The sequence below is a fragment of the Lynx rufus genome, unplaced genomic scaffold (genome assembly GCF_022079265.1).
Source record: "Lynx rufus isolate CCGP_SWC_20201006 ecotype Redwood Valley unplaced genomic scaffold, mLynRuf1.p SCAF_14, whole genome shotgun sequence".
Classification (NCBI taxonomy): Eukaryota; Metazoa; Chordata; class Mammalia; order Carnivora; family Felidae; genus Lynx; species Lynx rufus.
The window spans coordinates 45,825,970-45,844,877 of NW_025814828.1; the positions used below are offsets into that span (position 1 = coordinate 45,825,970).

An 18,908-nucleotide genomic window follows, 5' to 3' on the forward strand; every position below is an offset into this window, starting at 1 on the left:
CAGTGCAATACTGGCTAAAGGATAGACATATAGATCAGTCAAAAAACACTGAAAGTCCAGAAATAAAATCACATATCTATGGTCAACTGATTTTCAATAAGGATGCCAAGACCCTTCGGTGGGGAAATAGAATCTTTTCAACAAATGATGCTAGTAGCATAACTATGTATCCACATGCAAAAAATGAACCTAGAGCCCTGCCTCACTCCACATACAAAAGTTAACTACAGGGGCGCCTGGGTGGCTCACTCAGTTTAGCGTCCCACTCTTGACTTCGGCTCAGGTCATGATTTCACAAGTTCGTTGAGTTCAGATAAAGCCCCACATCCCGCTCTGCACTGACAGACTGGAGCTTGCTTGGGATTCTGTCTACCTCTCTCTCTGCCTCTCCCCCACTTGCTCTCTTTCTCTCTCTCTCTCTCTCAAAATAAATAAAAATAAACTTTAAAAAAAGTTAACTCCAAATGCATCAAACACGTAAATATAAAAGCTAAAGCTATAAAACTCTTAGAAGAAAATACAGGGGCAAATCTTTGTGACCTCAGATTTAGTAATGGATTCTTAGACATGAAAACAAAAACATGAGCAACAAAAGGAAAATTAGATTACTTAGACTTTATCTAAATTAAAAGCTTTTGTGTTTCAAAGAACATCATCAAGAAAATGAAAGACAACCAACAAAATGAGGGAAAAAATTTGCAAATCATATGTTTGATCCAAGTTTCCACTGAAAGATGAACAACAAACTAAATATGCTACATACATATAATGGAATACTATTTGGCCTTAAAAAGGAAGGACAGAGGGGCGCCTGGTTGGCTCAGTCGGTTAAGCACCAGCTTCTGCTCAGGTCATGATCTCACGGTTCATGAATTCGAGCCCCACGTCAGGCTCTGTGCTGACAGCTCAGAGCCTGGAGCCTGCTTCAGATTCTGTGTCTCCCTCTCTCTCTGCCCCTCCCCTGCTCACGCTCTGTCTCTCTCTCTCTCTCTCCCTCTCAAAAGGAAATAAACATTAAAAAGAAAAAAAAACTTAAAAAAAGGGAAGAACTATCTGGATACAGGCCACAACACTGATGAACCTTGAAGGCATTATGCTAAGTAAAATAGAACATCTGGATACAGGCCACAACATTGAAGGCATTATACTAAGTAAAATAAGCAGACACAAAAGGACAAAACCTGTAGACCCCTCCCACTTATAGGAGGAGCCTAAAGTAGTCAAATTCATAGAGACAGAATGTAGAATGGTGGTTGCCAGAGGCTGGGGGAGAGAGGATTGGAAAGTTACTGCTTAATGGGTACAGAGTTTCATTTGATGAAGATGAAACATTCTGGAGATGGATGGTGATGATGTTTGCACAACCATGTGAATGTACTTAATGCCAGAGAATCGTATACTTAAAATTGGTTAAAATGGTAAATTTTATCATAATAAAAGGTCTGGATATATAAAGAATTCTTACAAATCAACAATAAAAAAACAAATACCCAATTAAAAATTGGGCAAAGGATCTGAAAAGACAACTCTCCAAGGAAAAGATATACAAATTACCAGTAAGCACATGAAAATATAGTCATCATCAGTCATCAGGCAAATGACAACCAAATCCAAAATGAGACACTACTTCACATGCACTAAGATAGCTAAAATCCAAAAGTCTGATAATATTGTTGGCATAGATACAGAGAAATCAGAATCCTCATATGTTGCTGGTGGGAATGTAAAGTGGTGCAGCCACTTTGTAAAACATTTTGGCATTTCCTCAAAAGATTTAACATAGTTACCATATAACCTAGCAATTCCACTCCTAAGTATGTACTCAAGAGAAATGAAAATATACTGCCATACACAAGCATGTTTACAAATGTTTATAGCAGCATTATTCATAATAGCCAAAATGTGGAAACAAGACAAATATCCATGAACAGATCAAACAAATGTCATATAAAAGAACATTATTTGGGGGCGCCTGGGTGGCGCAGTCGGTTAAGCGTCCGACTTCAGCCAGGTCACGATCTCACGGTCCGTGAGTTCGAGCCCCGCGTCAGGCTCTGGGCTGATGGCTCAGAGCCTGGAGCCTGTTTCCGATTCTGTGTCTCCCTCTCTCTCTGCCCCTCCCCCGTTCATGCTGTGTCTCTCTCTGTCCCAAAAATAAATAAACGTTGAAAAAAAAAATTAAAAAAAAAAAAAGAACATTATTTGGTCATAAAAAGGAATGAAGTACTAACTAACACATGCTACAACACAGATAAACCTTGAACACATTATACTAAGTGAAAGAAGCCAGTTAAAAAGGACCACATATTATACAATGCCACTGATAAGTCCAAAATAGGGAAATCCAAAAAGAAAGTAGATTAGTGGGGTTGTTTAAGGCTGGGGGGGGTATATCTTTTGAGGTGATACAAATGTTATAAAATTTACTGTGGTGAGGGTTACACATATCTGTGAAATACTAAAACTGCTAAATTGTATACTTTAAATGGGTGAATTTTATGGTATATAAATTATATCTCAATAACTGTTAAAAGTGTTATTAGTCGTTAAGGAAATGTTTTTTATGTGGTTTTACCCACAACAACATATCACTAAATCTCGACCAGCATATATAAAATTAAAAAGAAATTAGAGGTAACTCCAAATGCTGGTGTGGATGCAGAGAAATTGGATCACTCATACATTGCTTTGGCACTAAAATGGTGTGGCCCCTCTGGAAAACAGTTTATAGTTTAGGAGTGTCTTAAACATGTAATCATCATATGACCAACAAATTGCACTCCCAGGCATTTATCCTGGAGATGTGAAAATGTATGTTCACACAAATGTTCACCAGCAGTTATATTTGTAACAGCTCAAATATGGAATCAGCCCAGATGTCCTTTAACAGGTGAATGGTTAAGCAAACTGTAGTACATCCATACCATGGAAGATCACTACACTGCAATAAAAAGGAAACAACTACAGATAATGCTACAATGCAGATAATCTCTAGGGAATTAGGCTAAGTGAAAAAACTGAATCCCAACGTATATATACATAGGATTCCATTTATGTAACATGTTTTAAAATGGAGGACAGATTAGTGATTGCCAGGAATTAAACATAGGTAGGAGTCAGGCTAGAGAGGTTAGCATGATTATGAAAGGACAAGATGAGTAATCTGTGAGGGTGGATACACGACTGTGGCGGGGGTTGGGGGGGAGATTGTGAATTAATCCAAGTAACGGAATTGTACAAAACTTAATAAACCCACACAAGTACAAGGAAAACTGAGGAAATATGAATCAGACTCACAGATATCAATAGCTTGATTATAATAATATAGTTTGGTAAAATATTACCATTATGGGGGCAGTGGGCAAAGTGTATACAAGGGCTCTGTATTATTTGTTACAATTGCAAAAAAAATTGCATGTGAATCTATAATTTTCTGAATATAAATGTCATTTTAAAAAACTGTCAGAAAACTAGGAATAGAGGGAAACATCTTCAATTTAGTAAAGTGTATTTACAAAAACCTTATATAGGGAAAAAATAGTTAACATAGAGGGAGGGAGGCAAACCACAAGAGACTCTTAAATATAGAGAAGAAACTGAGGATGGATAGGGGGTGAGGGAAAATGGGTGATGGGTATTGAGGAGGGCACTTGTTGGGACGGGCACTGGGTGTTGTATGTAAGCCAATCTGACAATAAATTATATTTTAAAAAAAGTTTTTTAAATAAAACCGCAAAAAAGATAACTATACAGTTTTATTGGAGAAAGGTTTTGAAGAGTAAGTGTTCCGTACACTTTTTATTTTTTAAGGTTTTCTCTTCTAAGATGGATAAATTCTATTAGTCTGTCATCAAATTCACTGACACTTCTATTCCTACCTTTACTCTGTCAAGTACAATGATTTGTTGCTCAAAATTATATTTTTTAGTTCTATAATTTCAAAATGGGTTTTTATGTCTGTGCTAAGATTTCCTATATATGTCTATTCATCATAAATGTATTTGCTTTTTTGTGCTTGTGCATAGTTTAAAAGCTGTTTTAATATTCTTGTCTGCTAATAGCAACATTTGAGTTGTCTGTAGACTGGTCTCTAATGATTACCTTTCTACTTCAGAACTTCTTCTATTGGATTGCATACTGTTCATTTTGAAAGATACAGTGAAGACACTGCATCCCATTATGTTCCTCCAAACAGTTGATATTTCTGTTATTGGGAGATATTAGCTGAAATCAAACCCCAAAATATTTACCCTGTACTAAAAGCAACTAAAAGTTTTCTACTGTTCTTTTTAACCCTACCTGAGCTGCCTGAAATCTGGGCTGCACTTGAATAATTCAATCACAAACATGGTTGGAGTTCTTGCAGCTTCTGGAGCTCCCAATCTGTAGTTCTCTTCTAAATGGAACCTTCCCCTCTTTTTACAAAAGCTGCTACAGTCTGGCATAAAAAAGACTCTCAGATCAATGGAACAGAATGGAGAACCCAGAAATGGACCCACAAACGTATGGCCAACTAATCTTTGACAAAGCAGGAAGGAATAGCCAATGGAATAAAGACAGTCTGTCTCTTCAGCAAGTGGTGCTGGGAAAACTGGACAGCAACATGCAGAAGAATGAACCTGGACCACTTTCTTACACCATACACAAAAATAAACTCAAAATGGATGAAAGACCTCAATGTAAGACAGGAAGCCATCAAAATCTTCAAGGAAAAAGCAGGCAAAAAACTCTTTGATCCTGGTTGCAGCAACTCAACACGTCTCCAGAGGCAAGGGAAACAAAAGCAAAAATGAACTATTGGGACCTCCTCAAAATAAAAAGCTTCTGCACGGTGAAGGAAACAATCAGCAAAACTAAAAGGCAACCGACAGAATGGGAGAAGATATTTGCAAATGACATATCGGATAAAGGGTTAGTATCCAAAATCTATAAAGAACTTATCAAACTCAACACCCAAAAAACAAATAATCCAGTGAAGAAATGGGCAAAAGACATGAATAGACACTTCTCCAAAGAAGACATCCAGATGGCCAACCGACACATGAAAAAATGCTCAACATCACTCACCATCAGAGAAATACAAATCAAAAGCACAATGAGGGGCGCCTGTGTGGCTCAGTCGGTTGAGCGTCCAACTTTGGCTCAGGTCATGATCTCATAGCTCGTGAGTTCGAGCCCCACGATGGGGTCTGTGCTGACAGCTCAGAGCCTGGAGCCTGCTTTGAATTCTGTGTCTCCCTCTCTCTCTGCCCCTAACCCACTCGCATTCTTCTCTGTCTCTCTCAAAAATAAATAAACATTAAAAAAAATTTAAAAGCACAATGAGATACCACCTCACACCTGTCAGAATGGCTAGCATTAACAACTCAGGCAACAACAGATGTTGGCAAGGATGCGGAGAGAAAGGATCTCTTTTGCATTGCTGGTAGGAATGCAAACTGGTACAGCCACTCTGGAAAACAGTATGGAGGTTCCTCAAAAAATTAAAAATAGAACTACCCTACGACCCAGCAACTGCGCTACTAGGTATTTATCCAAGGGATACAGATATGCTGTTTCAAAGGGACATATGCACCCCCATGTTTATAACAGCACTATCAACAATAGCCAAAGTAGGGAAACAGCCCAAATGTCCATCGATGGATGAATGGATAAAGAAAATGTGGTGTATATATGCAATGGAGTATTACTCAGCAATCAAAAAGAATGAAATCTTGCCATTTGCAACTACATGGATGGAACTGGAGGGTATAATGCTAAGTGAAATTAGTCAGAGAAAGACAAAAATCATATGACTTCACTCATAAGAGGACTTTAAGATACAAAACAGATGAACTTAAGGGAAGGGAAGCAAAAATAATATAAAAACAGGGAGGGGAACAAAACATAAGAGACTCTTAAATATGGAGAACAAACACAGGGTTGTTGGAGGGGTTGTGGGAGGGTAGATGGGCTAAATGGGTAAGGGACATTAAGGAAACTACTCCTGAAATCATTGTTGCACTATATGCTAACTAATTTGGATGTAAATTAAAAAAATAAAATTAAAAAAAAAAGCTGCTAGGGTCTCTAAATTTCTTTATACCTTATCCAACAAGAATGCAGACTACTATCCAAGTCTTAACTGACACCAATTGAGCTAACTGGCACTTTCCTTAAGGAAAAAATTAAATTAAAAAAATAAATTAAAAAAAAAAGCTGCTAGGGTCTCTAAATTTCTTTATACCTTATCCAACAAGAATGCAGACTACTATCCAAGTCTTAACTGACACCAATTGAGCTAACTGGCACTTTCCTTAAGGAAAAAAGGCTTAACAATTGGAAATTCACTATTGGTATTTCCTTCTTCCATGTGTTAACTCCCCTCCCATTTATGTCTGCTTTTTGTCACTGGCCGTTCCTTCACATAACTGTTTTCAGTATTTTGGTCAGTTTGTAACTGGTATCTGTGGGAAATAATTGTGCTTATGCAAATAAGCTAGTCTGCCACCAAACAATATACATCATTTGTAGAAGAGAATTCTAAACAATTCTAAACAATGGTTGGCAAATTTGAAACTAGGTGAATACCATGAGGACTGAGCAAATGAGTATAAAAAATGGAGGATAACAGGGCCAGATTTCTGTGTTACAGAAAGAAATTAAAATATAAAAAGAGGAAGACTACAATGAAATCTATGGTACAAATTACAATTAAAAGTATCAATATCAACTTGGGGAGAAGATGATATAGAGTAGGAGGATCCTAAACTCACCTCCACCTATGGATACACCTCAATAGCACCCACATCAGTGTAAATAACACAGAAAATGACCCAAACACTGCCAAAACACTCTCGACCACAATCATAGAGAATACGCCACATCAAAAATGATAGAAAGGATGCAGACATGGTTAGTAACCAAAGTGACCCAAGAGACTGCAGGAAGAAGGGAAACTGCAAACACAGAGAAGGGATAAGAGCAGAACCCACACCAGGCTCCCCAGGCATGGGGGACCTGCATTGGAAAGGCAAATCCCCCATATAACATTTGGCTTGAAAAGGTGAGGAACTTAACATTGTAACTTTTTATAACCAGTGGGCCTCAACACTTTGAACTTTAAAAATCAGCAGGCTTGGCTCTGGGAAAACCAGAGGGCAAGAGGAAACTGAGTCCCCGCCCTTAAAAGGGCCAGCATAACAAACAACCCTGCTGAGATATCACATAGAACCAGCAGTTTAAAAAACACCTGGGGTATACAGGAAGGAGATTTATTTATTTACTAATCTCAGAACCTGCACAGAAGGCACAGGGATCTTTCAGAGACTATTCTAAGAAAAGAATGGGCAGGCACCATTTTCCTCCCCAACCCCCAGTCCAGATACCCGGACACTTTCGGGAACTAGTGAACACTCTTGGGACCAGTGAATACTCTCCACCTAGCTTGCAAACAGCACACCATGCCCTCCACAAGAGTTCTGCAATGTAGCTCCAGGTCCTCTCCAGAGCAGATTAGTGCATAACTTGCTAATACCATGAACCCTACCCACACCACTACCTTTCCTGCCAATCTACCCTATTTGACACAACCCCAGCAAAAGTCCACCTAGAGTGGCACCATAAAACTGGCATTGTGCAAGCAGACCTAACAGTGGCTAGAACCAATACAAAGTGACTCATGCCCTGGGGAGAAGGACAAATAACCACACAGCCCAGTTCAACTGTGGCACCATCAGAGGGCTGAGGGCAGACAGCTGGCTGATGACAGGCCCTGCACACTGATGTAAGTCTCAGGGGACAACACAAGGAGAGTATTCTGTAGTTGAGTTCAGAGGGTACCCTGCAAATGTCTCATAGCAGGAGCCATTCCCAGACTGGCCCACTGACAACACAGGGACCAAACTCTGCCCATAAGAGGAAAAGGGAGCTTTGCATCTAACTGCACTGAAAAAAAAATGTGGCTCAGCCACAACAATAGTGTGCAAACAATATATATACAGGAGACACCCCCAAAACTCAAGGTTCTGGTGAACAGGGGACACCGCACTACACGGAACTACAGGACGTCTTCCTTATAAGGCCATTACTTACAAGCATAAGATACATTGACTTTCCTAACACACAGAGTTAGACAAAATGAGGAGAAAGAAGAATATGCCCCAAATGAAAAAAAAAACCTGACAGGTAGAGAGGCAAATGAAATGGAGATAAGTAATATGGCTAACAGAGAATTTAAACAAATGGTCCTAGAGATACTCACTGGAATTGAGAAAAGAGTAGATGATCTCAAGGAGACCCTCTACAAAGAGATAAAATATAAGAAAGAATGGGGTGCCTGAGTGGTTCGGTTAGGCGTCTGACTCTTGATTTTTGGCCCAGGTCATGATCTCTCAGTTCGTGAGATATCGGAGATATCTGCACTAACAGCACAAAGCCTGCTTGGGATTCTCTCTCTCCCTCTCTGCCCCTCCCCCGCTCACATTCTCATTTTCTCTCTCTCTCAAAATAAATAAACTTAAAAAATAAAAATAATAGGGGCGCCTGGGTGGCGCAGTCGGTTAAGCGTCCGACTTCAGCCAGGTCACGATCTCGCGGTCCGTGAGTTCGAGCCCCGCGTCAGGCTCTGGGCTGATGGCTCAGAGCCTGGAGCCTGTTTCCGATTCTGTGTCTCCCTCTCTCTCTGCCCCTCCCCCGTTCATGCTCTGTCTCTCTCTGTCCCAAAAATAAATAAACGTTGAAAAAATAAAAATAATAAAGAACCAAGCAGAGATGAAAAACTCAATAACTGAAATTAAAAATACACGAGGAGGGAACAAATAGTACACTGGAGGATGCAGAAAATGGATTAGTGACCTGGAAGACAGAGTAATAGAAGGCAGTCAAGCTGAACAAAGAAAGTAAAAAATTTAAAAAATGAGAATAGATTAAAGGAACTCAGAAACACCATCAAGCATAATAACATTTACATAATAGGGATTCCAGAAAGAGAAGAAAGATAAAATGGGGTAGAAAGTTTATCTGAAGAAATAATAGCTGAAACATTACCAAATGTGGGGAAAGAAACAAAAATCCAGATACACGAGGCACAGAGAGCACCCCCAAAGTCAACCCAAGAAGGTCTACACCAAGACAAACGTAATTAAAATGGCAAAAAGTAGTGATAAAGAGAGGATTTTAAAAAGAACAGGAGAAAGCAGGTACATTCAAGGGAAACACCATAAGGCTATCAGCTGATTTTTCAGCAAAAACACTGAAGGCCAAAAGTAGGTGGCATGATTTAATCAAAGTGCTGAAAGGTAAAACCCTGCAAACAAGAATATTCTACCAGCAATGCTATCATTCAGAGTAGGAAACAAAGTTTCCAGACCAACAAAAAATTAAAGGAATTCATCACCACTAAACCAGTCTTACAAAAAATATTAAAGGGTATAATCTGAGTGGGAAGATTACATCATAAGCAAGATAAAGAAAAAGAGGAAGCACAAAAGCAGTAAAATTAAGTACATCTATAAAAATCAGTCAAGGATTCACAAAACAAAAGGATGTAAAATAAGACACCATATATCTAAAACATAGGGGTGGGGAGAAAAGAGTAAAAGTAAAACTTCAGTGCTTTCGGTAGTGGTTCAAAATTAAGCAACCACCAACTTAATATAGACTGCTATATGCAGAGGATGTTATATATAAACATAATGATAGCCACAAATCAAAAGCTGGTAACAGATATGCAAAACATAAAAAGAAAGCAATCAAAGCACATCACTAATGAAAGGAAGCAAACAATGAGAGAGCAAAAGGAAAAAAAAGACAAAAACAACCATATAATAACAAAATGTCAATAAATACATACCTATTGATAATTACTTTGAATATAAATTGACTAAATGCTCCAATCAAAACAAATCGGGTAACAAAATGGATAACAAAGCAAGATCCATCTGTGTGCTGCCTACAAAAGACTCATTTCAGACCTAAAGACACATGCATGTTGAAGGTGAATGGATGCAAACACTTATCATATGAATGGAAGTGAAAAGAAAGCTAGGGTAGCAATATTTATATACTTCAAAATAGACTTTAAAACAAAGACTGTAACAAGAGACAAAAAAGGACACAACATGATCATGAAGGGAAAAATTCAACAAGAAAACGTTAACAATTGCAAATATGTATTATTAACCCAACATGATAGCATCCAAAAGCACAAAGCAGCCAATAACAAACAAAGGAAGTAACTGACAGTAACACAATAATAGTAAGGGACTTCAACTCCCAACTTACATCAATAGATAGATCATCCAAACAAAAAATAAAATCAGAAAGTAACCAATGGCTTTGAAGGACACACTGGACCAGATGAATCTAACAAGTATGTCCAGAACATTCCATCCTAAAACTACAGAATACAGATTCTTTTCATATACACATAGAACATTCCCCACACAACAGATCACGTGTTAGGCCACAAAACAAGTTTCAAAAACATCAAAAAGATGGGGGCGCCTGGGTAGCTCAGTCAGCTGAGTGTCTGATTGTTGATTTCAGCTCAGGTCATGATCTCACATTTCGTGGGTTCAAGTCCGGTGTCAGGTTTTGCACTATCAGCACAGAGCCTACTTAGGGTTCTCTCTCTCCTCCTCTCTGTGCCCCTCCCTCACTAGCGTTATCTCTCTATCTCAAAATAAATAAGTAAACGTAAAAAGAAAAGATGAAGTCATACCATGCATCTTTTCCAAACACTATGAAACTAGAAATTAACCACAAGAAAAAAATCTGGAGAACACATAAACACATGGAGATTAAATAACATGCTAATAAACAATAAGTAGGTCAACCAAGATATTAAAGAGGAAATAAAAACAAATGAAAATAAATGAAAATAAAAACACAATGGTCCAAAATCTTTCACATGCAGCAAAAGATGTTCCAAGAGGAAAGTTTATGGCAAAACAGGCCTACCTTAAGAGGTAAGAAAAATCTAAAATAAAAAACCTAAACTTATACCTAACGGAGCTAAGAAAAAAAAAAAAAAGAATCACAAACGAAACCCAAAACAGGTAAAAGGAAGGAAATAAAAATAAGAGCAGAAACAAACAAAAAAGAAACTAAAAAAACAATATAACACATCAATGAAACCATAAGCTGGTTGTATGAAAAGATTAACAAAATTGATAAACCTTTATCCAGACTCATCAAAAAATAAAGAGAACTCAAAATTAGAAAAGAGGAGAAATAAAAAAGCAACTGAACAGAAATACAAAGGATTAGAAGAGAATAGTATGAAAAAGTATATGACAACAAATTCGTACAACCTAGAAGAAATGGATAAATTCCTAGAAACATATAACCTTCCAAAATTGAATCAGGAGAAGTAAAACTGAATTTGAGAAGACTAATTACCAGCAGTAAGGTTGAATCAGTATTCAAAAAACAACCAACAAACAAAAGTCCAGGACCAGATGATGTCACAGGTGAATTCTACCAAACATTTAAAGAGTTTAGGTGCGCCTGGGTGGCTCAGTCGGCTAAACGTCTGACTTGGGCTCAGGTCATGATCTTGCGGTCCATGAGTTCGAGCCCCACCCCGGGCTCTGTGCTGACAGCTCAGAGCCTGGAGCCTGCTTTGGAGTCTGTGTCTCCCTCTCGCTCTGCCCCTCCCCCACTCATGGTCTCTCTCTCTCTCTCTCTCTCTCTCTCTCTCTCTCTGTCAAAAATAAATAAACATTAAAAAAATAATAATAAAACAATAAAGAGTTTAATACCAGGTTACCCAGGTAGCTCAGTTAAGCGCCGACTCTTGGTTTTGGCTTGGGTCATGAACTCACAGTTTTGAGTTAGAGCCCCACGTCGGGCTATGTGCTAACATTTCGGAGCCTGCATGGAATTCTCTCTCTCCCTCTCTCTCTTCCCCAGCCCCGCTTTCTCTCTTTCTCAAAATAAACTTTAGAAAAAATTTTAAGGGACACCTGAGTAGCTCAGTCAGCTGAGCATCTGACTTCAGCTCAGGTCATGATCTCATCGCTCATGAGTTTGAGCCCCACGTCAGGCTCTCTGCTGACAGCACGGAGCCTGCTTCGGTTCCTGTCTCCCTCTCTCTGCCCCTCCCCAGCTAGTGCTTTCTCTATGTCTCAAAAATAAATAAAAACATCAAAAATGGGGCGCCTGGGTGGCTCAGTTGGTTAAGCGTCCAACTTTGGCTCAGGTCATGATGCTGCGGTTTGTGCGTTCGAGCCCCACGTCAGCCTCTGTGCTGACAGCTTGCTCAGAGCCTGGAGCCTGCTCCGGATTCTGTCTCCCTTTCTCTCTGCCCCTCCCTTGCTCACACTCTGTATCTGTCAAAAATAAATAAACATTAAAAAAATTTTTTAAAGAGTTTAATACCTATTCTTCTCAAACTATTCCAAAAGATAAAAGAAAGAAAGCTTCCAATTTCATTCTATAAGGCCAGTGTTAACTCTGATACCAAAACCAGATAAAGATACCACTAAAAAAAAAGAACTAAAGGCCAATATCCCCACTGAACATAGATGCAAAAATCTCTCAACAAAATATTAGCAAACTGAATCCCAATAATACATTTAAAAATTCGTTTACCATGATCAGGCAGGATTTATTCCTGGAATGCAAGTGTGGTTCAATATTCACAAATCAATTAACATGATATATCACATTCACAAGAGAAAGGATTAAAAAATATGATAATTTCAAAAGATGCAAAAAATGTCTGACAAAGTACAACATCCATTCATGACAAAAATCCTCAACAAAGTAGCTTTAGAGGAAACAAACCTCAAAAATAACAAAGGCCATTTATGAGAAACCCGCAGCTAACTGTGGAAAGGGGAGCTTTTCCCCTAAGGTCAGGAATAAGACAAGGATGCCTTGCACTTTTATTCAACATAGTACAAGACGTCCTAGCTGGGGTGCCTGGGTGGCTCAGTCGGTTAAACATCAGACTTCAGCTCAGGTCACAATCTCAGTCTGTGAGTTCGAGCCCCGCGACGGGCTCTGTGCTGACAGCTCAGAGCCTGGAGCCATCTTTGGATTCTGTGTCTCCCTCTCTCTCTGCCCCTCCCCTTCTCATGTTCTGTCTCTGTCTCAAAAATAAATAAAAACATTTTAAAAAATTAAAAAAAAGTCCTAGCCACAGCAATCAGACAACAAGAAGAAAGAAAAGGCACCCAAACTGTTAGGAAGAAGTAAAATTTTCACTATTAGCAGATAATATGATACTTTCTAGAGGAAACCCTAAAGACTCCAACAAAAAAAACTACTAGAACTGATATAAGAATTCATTAAAGTCTCAGGATACAAAATCAATCTACAGAAATCTGTTGCATTTCTACACACTAATAATGAAGTACAAAAAAAAGATTAAGAAAATAATCCCACTGACAATTTTACCAAAAACAAGAAGATACCTAGGAATAAACCTAAACAAAGAGTTAAAAGATCTGTACTCTGAAATCTACAGAACAGTTATGAAAGAAGTTGAAGAGGACACAAAGAAATGGAAAAACATTCCATACTCATGGAATGGAAACAAATATTGTTTTTTTTTTTCCCCAAGTTCACGTCAGACGGGTAACGTGCCAAGGTGGTAACAAAGGTTTAGGGGAGGCACATGCCACACAATGGTGTGAACACCCAATCATCATGCTTATGAACTACAAAAGGTTCCAGAACAAATACTATTAAAATGTCTATATTACTCAAAGCAATCTACATGTTTAATGCAATCCCAGTCAAATAACCAAGAGCATTTTTCATAGAACTAGAAAGAACATTCCTAAAATTTGTATGGAACCACAGAAGTCCCTGAATAACTAAAGCAATCTTGAAAAAGAAGAACAAAACTGGAGGTATCACAACCCCAGATTTCAAGATATGCTACAAAGCTGTAGTAATCAAAAACAGTATGGTACTTCCATAAAAACAAATACATAGATCAATGGAACAAGACAGCCCAAAAATAAATCCAAGATTATATGGTTAATTTTCATATAAAGGAGGCAAGAATATGCAATGGGAAAAAAAACAGCCTCTTCAACAAATGATGCTGGGAAAATTGGACACCTATATGCAGAAGAATTAAACTGGAACACTTTCTGACACCATAAACAGAAATAAACTCAAAATGGATTAAAGATCTAAATGTGAGACCTGAAACTATAAAAATCCTAGAAGAGTGCACAGGCAGTAATTTCTCTGAGATCCACCATAACAACACTTTTCTAGAGGTCTTCCAAGGCACTTGTTTCCTGTGTAATACAATCACACAGAAAACAAAAGCAAAAATAAACTATTGGGACTACATCAAAATAAAATCCTTCTGCACAGCAAACAATCAACAAAACTAAAAGACAACCTACTGAATAGGAGAAGACATTTGAAAATGACATATCCAATAAAGAGTTAATATACAAAATATGTAAAGAACTTACACAACTCAGAGCACCTGGGTGGCACAGTCGGTTAAACGTTCAACTTTGCCTCAGGTCATGATCTCACAGCTCATGAGTTCGAGCCCCACATCAGGCTCTGTGCTGACAGCTCAGAGCCTGGAGCCTGCTTCAGATTCTGTCTCCCTTTCTCTCTGTCCCTCCCTCCTTCTCTCTCTATCTCTCTCTCTCAAATACATAAACATTTAAAAAGTGTTAAATTTTTAATGTTATATTTATTTTTGAGAAAGAAACAGAGTACAAGCGGGGGAGGGGCAGAGAGAGAGAGGGAGACACAGAATCCAAAGAAGGCTGCAGGCTCTGAGTTGTCAGCACAGAGCCCAACACGAGGCTCGAACTCATGAACCACAAGATCATGACCTGAGCTGAAGTCAGATGCTTAACTGATTGAGCCACCCAGGTGCCCCAACATTAAAAAAAGTTAAAAAAAAAAAAAAAGAACTTACACAAATCAACACCAAAAAAAAACTACACAATAATCCAATTTTTTAAAAATGGGCAGAAGACACGAACAGACATTTTTCCAACGACAGAGATGGCCAACATGAAAAGATGCTCAACATCATTCATCATCAGGGAAATGCAAATGAAAACCACAATGAGATATCACCTCACACCTGTCAGAATGGCTGAAATTTAAAACATGAGAAACCACAAGTGTTTGCTAGGATATGAAGAAAAAGGTACACTTGTGCACTGTTGGTGGGAATGGAAACTGGTACAGCCACTATGGAAAACCATATAGAGGTTCCTCAAAAATTAATAATACAATCACCATATGCTCCAGTAATTCCACTACTGGGTATTTACCAAAAAAATATATAAAAACACTAACTTGAAAAGATATGCACACACCTATGTTTATTGGAGTATTATTTACAATACCCAATATATGGAAGCAACCCAAGTGTCCATCAATAGATGAATGGATAAAGACAATGTGGTACGTATATACAATGGAGTATTACTCAGCCATAAAAAAGAATGAAATCTTACCATTTGCAACAACATGGATGATCTAGAGGGTATAGTATTAAGCAAAATAAGTCAAAGAAAGACAAATACCATATGATTTCACTCATATGTGGAACTGAAGAAAACAAAGAAAAAAAGTAACAAACAAATGACTCTTAAACATAGAGAATAAACTGGTGTTTACCAGAGGAGAGATGGGTAGATGAAGTAAGTAAAAGAGACTAAGAGTACTCTTAATGTAAAGAATTGTGGAATCAGTATATTGTACACCTGAAAATAATATAAAACTGCATGTTAATTATATCAGAATTTAAAAATTAATTTAAAAAATAAGAATGTCAAAATCAACTTATGAAAACAGAATACATATATCCGCTTTCTCTGTGAAAGGGCCTGGAAGCAAAGACTTCCTGGTGGCAATGAGAACATCATATAACCAGATGTTGGTTTCTAAACACATTATCTCATTAAAATGAATCAGAACTCCTTGGAGAAATAACTGATTCTTGGGTTAGGAAAAAGTGCAAAGTAAACATTCAACATCTCATAAGGGCAGAAAGTAATGAAGTGCTCTAGAATGAGGACTTTTCAAAAGATCAGCGGAAGCCATACAGAAGGGGCTCCCACTGGCCAACAGTGATACAAAAGAGCACTGAAATAAATAATGATAGGGGCACCTGGGTGGCTCAGTCGGTTAAGTGTCTGACTTTAGCTCAGGTCATGATCTCACAGTTCATGGGTTTGAGTCCCCCATCAGGCTTGTGCTGACAACTCGGAGCCTGGTACCTGCTTCGGACACTGTGTCTCCCTCTCTCTCTGCCCCTCCCCTACTCATGCTCACTCACTCACTCTCTCTCAAAAATAAACATTAAAAAAAGTTTAATGATAGAATTATTCTTGGCAAAGAAAGAAATTACTACATACTAATATAATCAAATGAAGAGAGAATGGCATGTAAAGCCCTCCCTTATAGTAATATACCATCTAAAACATAGAAGTATAGATTATCAGCATTTGGAACTCACCAAAGTAATACATCATTAGCAGAGAATCATGAATGGATACTGTAGTATGCAGAATTTCTACAAATGGCCCCCCAAAATTTCATGCCCCACAATATCCAGAATCTGTGAATGTGAGGAAATGCTACTTCAATGATTGTGCTATATAAAATGGCACAGCTGGCCTTAAAAATTGGAGGCGGGGGGCACCTAGGTGGCTCAGTCAGTTAAGCATCCGAGTTTGGCTCAGGTCATGATCTCACAGTCCGTGAGTCCTAGCCCTGCATCAGGCTCTTTGCTGACAGCTTGGAGCCTGGAGCCTACTTCGGATTCTGTGTCTCCTCTCTCTCTGCCCCTCCCCTGCTCACACTCTGTTTTTCTCTCTCAAAAATAAATAAACATTAAAAAAATTGGAGGGAGGGGTGAAAGGGATTTGGCTAATCACATGAGTCCTTAACAGTGGGTAAAATTCTCCAGATGGTGGCAGAATTGACAGAAGTAAGCAGAAGAGTTAGAGAGATACAAATCATGAGAAAGACTCAACATGCTGTTGCTACCTTTGAATATGGAGGGGGTCATGTGAGAAGAAATACAAATAGCCTTAAGAAGCTGAGAGGATCTTGTCCAATGACCACAAAGAAATGGGAACCTCAGAAGTACAACCACAAGGACTTGAATTCTGCCAACAATCTGAATGAGCACAGAAATGGATTTTCCCACAGAGCCTTCAAAAAGGAATACAGTCTTTATGTTTTTAAGTTTATTTATTTATTTTCTGAGAGACAGAGACATAACATGTGAGCCAGGGATGGGCAGAAAGAGGGAGAGAGAATCCCAAGCAGATTCTGCACTATTAGCGCAAAGCCCAATGCAGGGCTCAAACTCATAAACTGTTGAGATCGTCACCAGAGCTGAAACCAAGAGTCGGATGTTTAACTGACTGAGTCACCCAGGCACCCCAGAAAGGAACAGTCATTTTTTTTATGTTTATTTTTGAAGGAGAGAGAGAAAAAGAGTGTGAGCAGGGGAGGGGTAGAAGAGAGAGACACAGCCTAAAATTTTTTTAATGTTTATTTATTTTTGGAAGAGAGAGAGAAAAAGAACATAGTCTTAATGACACTTTCACTTTAGCCCTGTGATACCATGGGCAGAGGCCAGAAAAGGTCACTGGACTCCTGACCTACAGAAATGTGAAATAATACATTTGGATTATTGGAAGCTGCCATGCTTGTGTTAATTTGCAACAGAAAACACATAAATTAACTTTTGATGATGAAAAAGAATACCTAGTTTCACAGTAATCTCCTACAAATTACTTATTAGTTACAAAGGAATAAATCATTAAGTTTACAGTGGATTAATCTAGCAAATCAACCATAACAAAGTATCCTAAGTTAACATCACCAATAAAAGAAAAAAATTAGAAATTGTGGTTTATATACACAATGGAATACTACGTGGCAATGAGAAAAAATGAAATATGGCCTTTTGTAGCAACGTGGATGGAACTGGAGAGTGTAATGCTAAGTGAAATAAGCCATACAGAGAAAGACAGATACCATATGGTTTCACTCTTATGTGGATCCTGAGAAACTTAACAGGAACCCATGGGGGAGGGGAAGGAAAAAAAAAAAAGAGGTTAGAGTGGGAGAAAGCCAAAGCATAAGAGACTGTTAAAAACTGAGAACAAACTGAGGGTTGATGGGGGGTGGGAGGGAGGGGAGGGTGGGTGATGGATATTGAGGAGGGCACCTTTTGGGATGAGCACTGGGTGTTGTATGGAAACCAATTTGTCAATAAATTTCACATATATAAAAAAAAAAAAAAACTAAAAAAAAAAAAACTAAAAAAAAAAAAATTACAGGGGTGCCTGGGTGGCTTAGTCAGTTAAGCATCTGACTTCATCTCAGATCATGATCTCACAGTTCGTGGATTCAAGCCCTGTGTCGGGCTCTGTGCTGACAGCTCAGATCTTGGAGCCTGCTTCAGATTCTGTGTCACCCTCTCTGTGCCCCTTCCCCTCTTGCGTGCTGTCTCTCTCTCAAAAATACATACTATTATTTTTAAAAAGTGTTATAAAAAGAAAAAAATTACAGGGGCACCTGGGTGGCTCAGTCGGCTAAGCATCTGACTCTTGATTTCAGCTCAAGACATCATGGTTCATGGGTTTGAGCCCTGCATCGGGCTCTGTGCTGATAGTGGGGAACCTGCTTGGGATTCTCTGCTTCCATCTCTCTCTACCCCTCCCTTGCTTGTTCTCTCTCTCTCAAAAATGAATAAAAACTTTAAAAAAAGGAAAAAAATTACATCATGTGTCTTGTGAGATGATGTATTGACAACAACACAGCACCACTTACATAGTAACCTTGACCAAAAAAATAAATAAGTAACCTGAATCTACCCATTCAAACAAATTCACATCAAGGGTCACCAATGTAATAGACCTTTGCATTTCAAAATTGTCATGGTTCCAACAGAGAAATGGTTT

The 18,908-nt window shown here is 38.5% G+C and overlaps 1 protein-coding gene and 1 non-coding gene across 8 annotated transcripts in view; both read right to left on the reverse strand.

Annotated features, from left to right (window-relative positions):
• The window catches only part of ATRX (ATRX chromatin remodeler), a 322,803-nt gene that overhangs the window by 246,068 nt on the left and 57,827 nt on the right, over nucleotides 1-18,908 (reverse strand). The window lies entirely within an intron of this gene.
• On the reverse strand, nucleotides 13,557-13,661 carry LOC124509725 (small nucleolar RNA U13). Its single transcript, XR_006961503.1, has one exon. It is a non-coding gene; the product is annotated as a small nucleolar RNA U13 (small nucleolar RNA).